Below are 12,741 nucleotides of genomic sequence, written 5' to 3'. Positions count from 1 at the left end.
ATGGACGTTACATGGAAGGTTAAGTTTAAACTAGACAAGTAGACTTACTGACTTTGCATTGCATTGTTGTTGTGCTATGCACATGTGTTTCAACACATGGAAAAGATGGCTTAAAGTTGTCAAGTATTATACTGTTAAGATCTGTTACAGTGTATAGTGTTACTGAATGGCTGGTCAATACAAAGCTTTAGGGCAGTAAATAAAAACACAGGGGTCAAGCGTTGGCCAAGGAGCTTGCATGTGTTGTACGTGACATTATGTATGTAATGTTATATACAATTAAAGACATGTTACTTTAGACTACATTGTTTTAATTCCTGAAGTCTAACATGCCGTGATTTCTTAATTCTGAAATTATGTGCAGTCTTCAAATATATAAAGTATTATTAGTGTCTAACGGTAAAATGTAGTCATAACAAAAGGTGGAGAAAAGCATGTTTATTTTGTGTTTTCTTTAGACCGACTGCTTATTTATGTTAACTGCCACTCCTAACCTCCCCCTGTGGGGTCTGTAATATGTACATGTAGAATACTTTTACATTGTCAACATACTCAGGATTTGTATGGAATTATACTGCAAAGAATTACTTAAAAGGTAAAGGGTAAAGTTGATAGATTCCTAAAACGATGACAAAGAAATGTTTTATTTTATTGTGATTATTTGCAGTCACTTTCAATCCTGACAAAAATAGGGTTGGTAGGTTAAAGGATATTCATTCATGTTTTAAATTTTTTTTTCTTTAGATTTCAGGTAACAAATAAAGTTTACTGTCTCCCTCAAGGACCAGTCCACCTGTATATATTTATAATAATTATATATGCTTGTGGACAAATAGTTCGAATTCATCCAATTTACTGAGGAAAAGTTGCTTCTGAAAATGCATTAAATGACGTTTAAGAAATTTAGAGATTATTTGAAATTTAGAAATTACCTGGTTAAATGGTTGGTTTTTGCTAGTGTCAGTTACATGTACATGTATGCATCTGGAAACACAACATTTTCTTCCTAGGCCTTACACTGTATCATGATTTTAAAAAAATTAAAATGACATGTATATGACTGTTATATTCTGAGACGTTCATTTTCAATTTCAATGTTATTAAAATGATATGAGTTATGCATCTGGAAACACAACATTTTCTTCCTAGGCCTTATCATGATTTAATGACAAATTAGACTGACATGTATAAAAATTATGACTGTTAAATTCTGAGACACGTTCATTTTCAATTTCAATATTATTAAGTTAGGTTCCATAGTTGTACGTGTACGCTACAACACAAACATTACAACCCTCATGCATGGCCACCTGCAATAATTCATGGCAGCAGACTGTAAAAAAGTCATGGATCAATTGTTGTTTTCCAGTGATGGATCATTCCAAAGCCCTGGATTGACATTCGTCCAGATTTACACTGATATAAACTAGTGCTGTAAACCTCACTGACTTCAAAAGATCCAGGGCTTATCCTCGGATGAGAGTGCGTGGAAATATATGATTCTGAAGAAAGTAGCATCATTTCTCATCAGGGCTCTTCTCTCTCTGTTATTGTAATCATTGTGATACTCAAACTGTGTGTTTTCTTTTGCAAACAGAAGCAAACAAAAAGTTCTAAGAATGATATTAGATATAGAATTAATACTGTTTCATGGCATTAAACTTTAATTTTAAGACACCCAAAAAGTGATTTCAAGGTAGTAAAACTGGATTACTGGTATCAAATTTTGAATCAAAGGTAATAAACTCAAACTCATAATTTTACAGTCATTTTGAATCAACCCTATCCCATAGCAAACTGTTATATGTGAGGCAAAAATGTGATGTCGCTGATGAAAATATCTCTAGCTTGTTTCGTATCGTAGTTTGGTTTTACCTAATATGATTATCAATTGCAAGGAGGTTGATTTTGGTTTTAAACCTATCTGGTGGAACCAAAAGATACAGGGACTCCTTACGTAGCGTATGTTTATGGTTTATTTCAAACGCTTCAAGTACGAAATGATGAAAATGTGCTAAGAAATGGCAGTAAATGTCAATCAGACAGATTTCCTCATCCAGAATATTTCTTGTTTCGCTGCGCTGAAATTGCCTCGGATGCCTTTGACTTTCCCATGAGTACGCCCCCTTATGTAACATGACAAAAGTCTTGATCTAAGATGGAGTTCAAGATGGAACACCTGAGCTTTTCTAACCTGTGCCTAAATGGAACATGGCCAGTAAGTTGAAAACTTATTAGTCGTGATGGATGAAGAAGTACAGTAAAGAATGGACAGTTGATGGCGGTGGTGAGAGCTAGTTTGGCTGTGTAATAACGGATGATGGATGGCATGTCCGTTCCACGTGATTAGGTTGTCATGCATGCTGCGACAACCTCATAACCATTAAATACGCATTGATTGATGCTCATCTCTGCTGTAGTTTCCACATACTACTAGTATCAATGGTGAGCCGATCTACACTTATTAGTACAATATGCTTGTCACTTTCCACGTATATACATTAGGGCCCGAAATACTGGGTAATTAGTGCAGCCAAATTTGGAGCTGTGCACCCATTTTTTTCTGTGGGTGCACCAGTGCACCCAAATATTTTCATAGGTTTACGTATGTCAAGATGTTAAATTTCTAGGTGTCAGAAAAATAATAAAATCATTATTGTACTACTTTTCTTTAGAAATGAATACAAACATTATTAGTTTTTGTTGACATTCTGCTTACTTAATCTTATATGGTGCACCTAAAATATTTTTGTGCACCCAATTTTTTTAGGTTGGGTGCACCAGTGCACCTATTGCCAAAAATGAATTTCAAGCCCTGCACAGTCATGTATTGTCTAATTTGAGAGTATTGCTTGAATATGATGACCTGTTGGAATGCATAGTTTGCTTGTTAAAAATGTTAACTTTATAGCATAAATAAACTCTGTAAGCACTTTTGTATGATTATTGACATGGAAATAGAGCATCGTGGATTTTTTTCCCTAACTTAATTATACAATATCTTGTGCATTCTGGAAGAAGCTTCAATTACAACTAATTAGAATGTGGTGACCCCAAATATTCTTGATTCTTATTTAATTTCAACTTCTCATTTTTTTTGGTAACAAAAGAAGATGTAAAGCACTTTTTGAAGAAAAGTTGTAAATACAATGTACAAATGTAATTACAATATCAAGTTTCTAAAAATCCAGTTTTAGTTTTAGTTTTAGAGATCTACAGAAAGACTTTGAATTTTTCCAACCTTCTTCCTTCACACTTTTTTTTACCTTCCTCTCCCCCTAGCATTTGGAATTCTCTGACATCTCCTTCCAAGATTAGAAGTGACCTGCCCAATCCCTGTGCATGTGATTGGAATGGCCCCTGGCTATGATTAGAATGTGATGGAATTTTGGAGGAGCCCTGAGGTTTTGCTGTGTTCCGGCACTGGGACAACATTTGCATATCTTGTACGGCGGGGAAAAGATTCGATTGTGCAGTCAGATGGTGGTTGTTATTATTCCAAACATCATTGGGGGATTCTTGTTGGATACCGCCGTCATATGAATATAATAAACCATCTCTAGATATGACCGTCCTTGCTCTCATAACCAACTCCTTCCCATCAAGAAAAGATCAATATTATAGCGGCAGAAAATATGGTAGCAAACTCATCTGTCAGTTAAGTATAAATAAAACTCTTTCCCCAGCTGTAAACAGAAGTGATGAGGTGGCAGACTGTGTGATTTGAGGCCAGACCTGTGCCACACCCTATAGCAATTTGCCATTCAAAACACATACTTTATATATAGCTTGTGGCATTTCAACTGAAGTATATGATGTAGCATGAGATGTCCCGAATAATTGTGGCTGCCTCTGTACTTTATGGTCTATTTGTCTCAAGAATAAGTTAACTTGAATGAACAAAAAGCCTGCAGGCTGATTTCAATTCATGAACTAGAATTCCGAGATCTCATACCTCCATGAAATATGATCTTGATATGTAAATGTAAATTTCTTCTTTAATTGTTCAAATGACCTCTGCATTAACATGATATATGCATCGTGATGTATGTTAACTTTTGATTAACTTACAGATGTCCCAAGTATGACATTCTCATCATTCACCATTACAAAATCATAGAATTTTCACATTAATTATGCAAATTAGGTCATCATTTGCATAATTAGTATCTGTTGAAGTTCCGCCTGCCCTAGGTTACATAGTATAATGTAAAACACTGTAATTATAGAATTTCCTCATTAATTATGCAAATAAAGTCCTCATTTGCATAATTTGCATTTAATTATGTACATCTCTCTCTCAGCTACCTACACACCAAAAATAATGAAAATATGTTGTTCCTGTCTGGACTTATTGGCTTTTAAACATTTCGCCAGAAAGTGCCCTGCAGTTCCAGAACAAGCCGCTAGGGGGCCCAAACTCATATGACTTCTTCCCAAGCACGAGAGCTACCTTCCATCAAAATTTCATGACCCTAGCATGTCCAGATCGCGAGATATCAAAACCGGAAGTTGCGCTGCAGTACCAAGGGAAGCCACTGGGGGGACCAAAATCTCATCATTTCCAGTTTTTGTCACACCCTACCAACACACCAAGTATGAAACCAATCCATCCAGGCGTTCTTGAGTTATCTTGTTGACCAACAGACAGACAGAAGGACGGACGGATAAACGCAACTGAAAATATAACCTCCATGACACATTTCATGGAGGTAATTAACAAACTGGTTTAAAGAAACAAATCCTGGTGAATTCTACACTGCTGAAGTGTGCTTTAGATGGATGGAAAAGGAGGATATTGGCCTATTGTGGGGTACGATTGCATACGTGTATATTACTGTAAATTGCCTTATGTTTGCGGCAGCGAAAGTTCACAGTCTGAGAAAAATGGACATGTCCGCAGAACTATCCATTCGCGGTGGCAGCAGGTGAATCAAAAAGAAAGTCACCAAGACTAGTCATTTGTTCACGGTAATGATAAATTCGCAGTACAGAATTGATAGCAAAAAATGTGAATATTAAAGTACCAGAAAAAAAAAGGTGCTTTACAGTACTCTACAGTACTCTACAGAATTATCTAGGCCTATTGTGAGGTATGATTGCATTCTTGTATATGACTCAGTATGACTTCAAGTTAGCATTTGTTCGTACAAGATAAGGGGATTTACAGTTTTACACTGTGGGAAACAAAGTTGCAGCAGTTGACTGAATCAAGAATTAATCAGTATTCATTTTGGCTTCCTTCCCGATTTGCACCCACCATTGTTCAGTCTCAAAGGGAAACACAGAAACATAATGAAAAAACTTGTTACAAGTTATATTAATCTTATCTGTAGGACACAGCAATTCATCAACGACAATGCCAATTGTTTAGTATTTTTCACTTTTTGTTATCAATTATGATCTTTACATTAAGATGTCACTGAAGATAACTTGCCACTAATAATGTACAATATCTTAATGTTCTATTTCAGGTGCCCCGTAATGGTAAGATAATAAGGCGTCAAATTACTCTCAGTGTCAACATATTTATCTTAGCAGGTGTTTTTTGCTCTGTTCGTTGTCGGAAGCGCGCCTCCGCACAATGGATGGCTCTCTTTATTACCCTCAATGATAGCAGAGCAGTGACACAGCTATAATCAAAGTCTCTCACATGAGTGCATTGTAGCCCCAAATCCCACAGGTCTACCCACCCTGCATATTAACACAGCTCTGCGCGCTTCCCCACCATATGAATTATAAAGTACGCCGACCGGGCAAAGATGCAGCCATTGGGGCATCTCTGATTGATCCATTCGATTACAGGCTGAGACCGTCCCAACTCCTATTTGCTTCCTGCTCGCCAAAAAGGTAAGGCACAGATTTTTGTCTTCCCCTCTTTAAACCTCTGTCACAGCGATTATTCTCATTGTGTTTGTGGGTTGTTTCTGTCAACAATGCCACGCAAAAACTCGTCAAGTCAGATCCTTGTCGGGTACACGTTTGCCTATTCGTGAAGCATCAGCATCAGCGAGAGTAATGTGTGTGGATGGTGTGGCATCATGTTGCGGTTTTGTACCCTTATTCTTGCTGCGGCTCTACATATTTTCGCAGACTTGCACATTTATGAAGTGCTGCTACATATAGCCAGGGGTAACAGGTGTAAGCTAGAGGCATGCCTGCGTTCCTTGCTTGATTAAACTGGCATGTGATCTCAGGGGACGCACATCCATAAAACATCTCTGTGTACAGAATATATTACCGACAGTACACAGGGTAGCTTACGTTGTGTGATACAGAACAAATTTAACGTGCAGTAGGTTTTGTAGCTCAGACACGAGTGCTTCAGTGAACTAAAACAGCAATTACAAGTATCAGCTGGTTTAGTGGAATGTTACGTGCTAGATCTGAGTGGGATAAAACTAATGGTGATGATTTAATTTACAGAAGCACACACTAGATAGCCTTTATATTGTGGGATTCTTAACCTGAATTGTTTCCATCATAACTAATATCTTGACACTATCATCAGGAATGGCTTGGGTGGACATGGTTGTCCACAGGGACTTGTATATGTCTGCTTTGATTTATGAAGTAAAACAATAATTGTATCATAGTTGTGTCCCTTTAGCATTCCCAACTGTTTTCGCTATACATGTTTGTAATATTGAATAACAGGTGGACTATGCCTTAGGTTTGCAGACTGTGACTGATTCACAAATTGAACATTCTGGGTTTTGCTATATGAAGTACCGGTATGAATATCAAGTTTTATCAAAACCATTTCCCTATACATGTTTTAAATTTCCAGTAAAAGGTACTATACTGCTGATATGATTGAGCACATCGTACAATACACCTGCGTTCAGACCTTTTTGCAGAACCTTTATGAGTCCTCTGGTATTTGACGATTCAATAGCATGTAATTGGTTAAGGTAGAAACCATTTCTTGAAATAAGGGGTAGACAACGAAGGCTTTTAGCATTACCAGCCACTACTCTACATTTTACAGAATGTATGTTAACATCCTTTGGAGTTTAAGACAGTGTAGCCAATAGGAGTTTGAAAGGAAAGAAGAATCTTATTGGAAAAAGCCCAGTTTGCATCCTATCTGATATCCATGATTAATCGTGGAGGTATTGTACAATTTAGGCAAAAGACAGCTGCAGTAGCCTATTTCATTTCAAGCTGGGTATAATCTTCATTGATAGTCGGCATTAGTCGCGGAGTATTTCCAGACTTCATCGATTTAGAGCTGTTCGTTTGACCTTCAGGACACCGAGTAGACACAAAACCCAGTTTAGTGCCCCAAATTGGTAAGGTCCATTTTCCTAAGAAAAGGGGACAGTTTAAGAGAAGTATTTCTGTTTATGTTGATTTCATGTGAACATAAAATAGTTTTGATTGTTGTTTACCTTCTTAATAGTATAGATTGAATTCTGCACCTTAGAATTTATAACGGTACTGTTAAAATAAATACTCTAACTAATAGTTTACCATCATGATGGAAAACAGATCAGCATTGGAGTGGCTAAATGATGTGAACTCTTGTGAAAGGTCCTTTGACATTTGCTTATGTAATGTATCCTTGAGGTTGACCTATCTAAACTGTTGCAAATTGTATTGCATCATTGCAGCTCATCAACTTTTTCAAGTTCAGAGATTTTCAAGTTCAAATTCTGATCCAGGAGTGACTGCGAAAAAGAGTGCAATCTGCAGCAAAGAATCGTAAAGTCAGGATATGGAAGGCAGATAAAATTTGCGTATAATGAAACTTTGCAGCTGACCTATCTAAACTGTTCCAAATTTTATTACATCATTGCAGCTCACCATCATTGATAAGATTTTCAAGTTTAATATCTGAACCAGAGAAGTAACATTTGCAAAGCTAATGCATCATATATACCTTCGGACATGGTCTGCTCTGTAAATTCATACATGTACTACGAGTATACAAATGTATGGTGACAGGAGTAGAGCAGACCATGAAATTGCAACATTATGTAACCCAACACCAGTCACCTTGGTGACAGACGTCAACAAATCATCTCATTGGCCAGGTCAGAGGTTAGTGTTTGGAACAGATGAGGGGGAAGAAACTGAGTAAAAACAATATGAAAAAAGTGAAATCTGCAGCAAGAAATCATAAAGTCAAGAGAGGGATAGCAACTAAAATTCAATTTGGCGTATAACAAATTCTTGCAGCTGACATATCTAAATTGTTCCAAACTGTATTACATCATCGCAGCTCACTATTGCTTGATAAGAGTGTGAAAGTTCAAAGTCTGAAAGGAGTGACTGCAAAATAGAGGGAAATCTGCAGCAAATAAAGAATCGTAAAGTTGGGAAATTGAATTCATACAAAATTGGTGTACCCTTGCAGCTCACCAATATTGCTTCATAAGATTTTCAAGTTCAAAGTCTGAACCTGGGGTTATTGAAAAACAAGTGAAATCTGCAGCAAAGAATCATAAAATCGGGAGAGGGAAGGCAGATAAAATTGGTGTGTAATGAATTGCAGCTGAAGTACATTGTACATCTCTATATATCTAAACTGTTTCAAATTGCATTACGTCATTACAGCTTACCATTTTCACGTTCAAAGGGGTGACTGAAGAAAAAGTGTGAAATTCACAGCAAAGAATCGTAAAATCGGGAGAGGGAAGGTAAATAAAATTGATGTAATAATAAATTGCAGCTGAAGTGCAATGTATCTAAACTGTTGCAAATTGTATTACATCATTGCAGCTCACCATATTGCTCGATAAGATTTTGAAGTTCAAAGTCTGAACCCGGGGTGACTGAAAAAAAGTGTGAAATCCGCAGCATAGAATCGTAAAATCGGGAGAGGGAAGGCAAATAAAATTGCTGTAAAATGAATATTGCAGCTGAAGTGCATGTATCTAAACTGTTCCACTGTATTAACTGTATAACATCATAACAGCTTACCATTATTGCTCGATAAGATTTTCAAGTTCAAAGTCTGAACTCGGGGTGACTGAAGAAAAAGTGTGAAATCCGCAACAAAGAATCATAAAACCATGAGAGGAAAGGCAAATAAAATTGCTGTATAACGTGAATATTGCAGCTGAAGTGCATGTATCTAAACTGTTTCAAATTGTATTACGTCATTACAGCTTACCATAATTGCTCGATAAGATTTTCAAGTTCAAAGTCTGAACCTGGGGTGACTGAAGAAAGTGTGAAATCCACAACAAAGAATCGTAAAGTCGGGAGAGGGAGGGCAAATAAAATTGGTGTAAAATGAATATTGCAGATGAATATATCTAAACTGTTGCAAATCGTATTACATCATTGCAGCTCAATAAGATTTTCAAGTTCAAAGTCTGAACCCGGGGTGACTGGAAAAAAAGTGTGAAATCCGCGGCAAAGAATCGTAAAGTCTGGAGAGGGAGGGCGTAGAAAATTGGATCCTGGCATTTGCCCGTATCATCCCATCATCTCAGGTCCCGGGCTGGGGGAAACGACCAGAATGAGAGTCTGATTGTGGTTGAACCTCATCCAGGATAAACCTGTTACTGCCCCATTTGAGGTTGTCCAGTAATGAGACTATTATTGATCAGGCAGGAGACCTAGGATAGTCTGGGCACCTTCGGGTGACCCGGGATGAAGTCTCTGTTATGGAGAAGTAAATGTCAATTGCCGTGAATCAGAAGGTAATCAATAAAGAATAAAACCTGTGATGATACGTCTTCATTCATTACTTTATTATGATGAGGCCAAAATCATTTATATATGGTTGTGAAACGCAGTTGAGCAAGAAAGTATCCTGTAGTTGGATATGTAAGATTTTCCAAACCTACATTTGAGTATCCTATTGAAATTTGTAGACAGTTTCTTGTTTCCGAAATGTGCAGTACCATAACAGTAATTATTTTCCTGCAGTCTTGTTAATTTTAGGAAGCTTTCAGATAAAATGAAGATAAATGTAACAACTTAAAATAAACCGAAATGATGAAATTGAAATGAAATGACTTTTATTACGCAACAATGTACAAGGTACAAAGTATGGCAGAAATGAGAGAACAAATCTAACAAATCAGTCTACGTAGTACAATACTAGGTGATATGGGATGAAAAGGCGCTTATACAATCATTAAAAGAATTTCTTACATTTAGACATTCTTTAAAATACTGTCCTATATTCAAGGTACAATATATGATGTGTCCAAATGTGCTACATGTATTTTCGTTTCTCACAAAACTGCTATAATAGTGATAGCGGTAACATTAGCAAACATGTTAATCACTGTTATACAATTTAAAGATAACCTGATTCTATGGATGACCCCTGGGGACCCCAAATCAGAAGCAACTTAAAGTAACTCACAAACTCCCCCCTTCCAATTTCAACCCAATTTATAATAGGGAGTTTAACGATATAGGCAATTACTTTTCAACAGTTGCACAACAACTACATGCATGTACATGTACGACACATTGTATTGCATAACAGTAGCTTTACAAAGAGCCACTATCGACATTTTGATTTGTAGAAGGTTGTTATGAAGATATGTGCATTGCCAAGTACTTTGTGAAAAGGACCGAGAGATTCTATCAATTTTTGGGAACAAGCCAAAATCAATCCCTTCATTGATACTGTCCAGAAAATTAGCTTTGTGTGGCGGTAACAAGACTTACTTATAGAGCTTGCTATCAAGAGAAGAGCTCTCTTCAAGGTGATTACAGGGGAGAGCTCAGAGTTTCCCAAGGTCAGAGTGAAGGTCACATGACTGGAGACTTGATCCTGCAGGTTATATTGCCTCAGTATTATTCTCCCTTCCTGTGGGATGGACATCTGGCACAAATCCTGCCTCTGTTACTTCAGGGATTGTCCTGGGTGATGAAAGGTCCTTCAAGTTTAAGGGCTGACTAGTACTGGAATTGACTTCCTTCAGTCGATACACCGATCTTCCATCTGGCAGTGCTTCTTAAGTGCGTCTGTCGAATCCAATTTTAGTTTTGCCAATACGGATGAATACTGCCTGCAGCCCTTTATGGGGCCATTTTGTGGCATGACTTTGCATTGCAAGAAATATATCCTCCCACAAAAGTCTAACCATTACTATATTATAAAAAAATTACTATCGATGGTATTATAAATGCTATCAGGATCCCAGTGCCCTGTATTGTTATTTTATAATGACATTTTGCAGACAAACAGCATTCAAACCATTTTTACTGTATATGTTGGCAAACCAGACAACACTGAACTTTTATGACGTTTTGATCTACAAATAGTACAAAATGTATTTTGTCAGATGCTCTCTGATTTTCCAATAATCCCTTCAAGCTTCCATACCATTGACACTTATCTGTGTAATGATTAATGACTATGCTTTTAATATGTTTGTAACTCAAGCACGGAACAGAATTCCCCAATATCCCCTCACTGCAACATTACCGCCGCACATGCAAAGGTAATGATGTCCTGGAACAAATAGGCATCAAGCAGTTGTCCTTTCTAATTTCAGACCACATTCTTCACCATTAGGCCTGACTGAGGCCCAGTGATTTGCAAGCCAGCAGTTGTTGATCTACCCACTGATGTACCCTCTCTGATTCGCTCATAATACTTTATTGGCCATATATTATGGAAACTCCTTTTGTTCAGTGATCACAATTTATAGCTCTTTTGATTATGGGGGTAGCAAAGAAAGATTAAAAGATTTATATATATATAATGTTTGACTATCCACATAGTTCTTATCGATGTTTCTCTATGTATCTACTGTTGCTTGCCAGCATAGTATCAAAATATACTACATTACAACATTGTATGTATTTAGTGAGTTAGTGCTGGAAGTGCTGTTCACTCTCATATAGACTATACTGTATATCAAATCATTGGGTCTCATACTCTGTTGCAAGGGAGATACAAAATGGTATGGCTCAGACCCAAATAGAATTTAGCAATGAAAGAGCTACATGTATTGAAGACACTTAGGAGACATGGCAAGAACACAGACTAAATGATTTATGATAATTTTGTTTGTGTATTTGTATATTTGATATTTAGTTGTTAATTGTATTGAATTGTATTGTTAATTTTTTCATTCATTACCTGTGACCACTCTCATTCACTCTATTTTGTTGAAAATTGGCCAATTGCAAGTCGTCCAAACAAAATGCTAAAGGGGTACCGTAGGCTCGGTGACCGCCGCAGCAACATACTTGCCACGAGACTCCGCATCGGCTGGTGCCAGCTTAACTCCACGCTGGCCAAGTTTAACCTTACCGGCCGGGGATGTGCCTGTGGTGCAACCTCGGAGACAGTCACACATTTCCTCCTGCACTGCCCACTGCACGCAGCGGCACGACAAGACCTTGCCACTGCTGTGTACCGCCTCGTGAGACGGCCCCTCTCCACCAGCGTTCTACTCAACGGGTCCCCGGGCAATGACATCACATTAAACGAAAGCCTCTCACACTCCTTCCACACTTACATCACTTCAACAAACCGTTTCTAGGCACTTCCAGCTGTTCCTTTCTAACCTTGTTATTTAGTATCCTTTTTTTTTTCTCATATAAGGTAGTCTGACTGTGACTTATTTTATCGACCTCTGACCTCCAAATGTGTTATTTTAGATGTGTACATATATTTACTCGGCTAATTGGAATGATAGGTTCTTATGATCATTTTTTTGTAATTTCACACTGTTGATATTATGTGCCCTATATGTTTTGTCCTTATGTGTTGACTCTCTAACATCCAGCCTTTGCTGCCTTGAGAGTCAGTGT

The sequence above is a fragment of the Branchiostoma belcheri genome, unplaced genomic scaffold, assembly GCF_001625305.1.
Source record: "Branchiostoma belcheri isolate BF01 breed outbred unplaced genomic scaffold, Haploidv18h27 scaffold14, whole genome shotgun sequence".
NCBI lineage: Eukaryota > Metazoa > Chordata > Leptocardii > Amphioxiformes > Branchiostomatidae > Branchiostoma > Branchiostoma belcheri.
This window is presented reverse-complemented; position numbering follows the sequence as displayed.